This window comes from Hyla sarda, unplaced genomic scaffold (assembly GCF_029499605.1).
Source record: "Hyla sarda isolate aHylSar1 unplaced genomic scaffold, aHylSar1.hap1 scaffold_495, whole genome shotgun sequence".
NCBI classification, from domain to species: domain Eukaryota; kingdom Metazoa; phylum Chordata; class Amphibia; order Anura; family Hylidae; genus Hyla; species Hyla sarda.
The window spans coordinates 60998-62770 of NW_026610506.1; positions in this window are offsets into that span (position 1 = coordinate 60998).

Genomic DNA, 1773 nt, shown 5'->3' on the forward strand with positions numbered 1-1773 from the left:
AGTTTTCAAATAAGCTGGATTTAACCAAGACAAGTGAGTCCAATAGGATGCAGGTATGTCCTCTATCCTTACAGCTTCCCGTGGCTGTTGGTTTTATACCGTTTGGGGACAGCCAAGGAGGCGTCAGCAGACAACACAGGTAAGTGTGTGCTTGTGTGTGTGTGTGTGTGTGTGTGTGTTTCCTATGCAGATCCTAAACCCAGTATCAAATGCAAGTAGGAGGAGTAAGAAGGGTTCCTGCCAAAGCCAGGTTATGGATTGCATTTAAAAATGGTCCATCAGAGTGAAATGGACTCCCATCTTCCTGCTTAGCAATAATGATATGGGTTTAGGGCCTGCTGTGTGTACTGGTGGGTGACTGCCACCCAGCCAGAGTGTGTATGGGAGGCTGCCAGCCAGCCTACCTTCCTACAAGTAGTGATGGTGCATATGAAGGGGACAGCGTTGGTTCCTCCCCTTTCACAGTTATCACTTCTCATTCTTCCTTTTGGCTGGTATCAAATGTGGTGTCTGTTTATATCAGTTTACTATCTGATATGTCCCCTATCTGGTAGCATATATTAAGTGCACCACCAGGGTTCAGTGTTGGAAAGAAAGATTACCTGTTTATTTACTGCTGCAGCTGCTTGCTGGCTAGTCCAGTGGGCCCCTACTGCAGGCAAAAGACAATAGGTGGTGCCGCTTGTGTCTGGCCCCTGTTGCAGCGACCAGGCACAGGACTGCTGCTGCTGAATGTCCTCTTTAATTGAATAAGCTCAGCAACCAGCACACCTGTGCAGGTTGGACATGAGATGATAGGTAGCTGTCTTTCAGGTAGTGGGTGCTGAATCTTGTTAATTGACATGGGGGTGTCATTGCTGTTGATTGACCATGCATTGGTACTGTGGTATTGGAATAATAAAAACAAATGTTGCCAGCCAACCATCCATTGCAATAATGGATAGGACATCAGCTATGAGGCATTTGTTTGTACAAACTGCTGCTCACAACTAATGTTGTAATATAGTGTCTCCATCTGCTGGTGGTATTGAATAAGCAATAGTGCAATGATAGGGTCTGAAAAAGAAGAAAAATAAGAAGCAGCAGCATAGGAAAAAAGGAGGAAAGAAGGAAAACATGGAGAGAAGAAAAAAAGAAGGTTAAAAAAAAAGGTGAAAACATGTTTAAAAAAGTATTTCCATCTCTCTCTCTCTATATATATGTATATATATATATATATATATATATATATATTTAAAAGAAAAAAAAAAAAAAATATATATATATATATATATATATATATACATATAGAAAGAGAGAAAGAGATAGATAGATAGATAGATAGATATACATACATACATTACATACATTACATACATACATTACATACATACATACATACATATGTGTGTATTGTTGGAGTTGCAAACATGGGTGCACTTGACAAACTCAGTGCGGCTATTCCCCATTGAAAGATTGTTGCATCCAGGACCCTTAGCACTGTGATATGCTACTCAATACCACTGGCATGGCCAGGTGTAAACAAAATCTGACCTTTGTTGTGTATGTAACCATGGAGATTGTGATGTCACCTAGGCCCACCAAAGAACAGCCTTGTCAGAAGCAGCACTGCCATGAGCAGAAGCAGCAGATCCATAGGTTTTCAAATAAGCTGGATTTAACCAAGACAAGTGAGTCCAATAGGATGCAGGTATGTCCTCTATCCTTACAGCTTCCCGTGGCTGTTGGTTTTATACCGTTTGGGGACAGCCAAGGAGGCGTCAGCAGGCAACA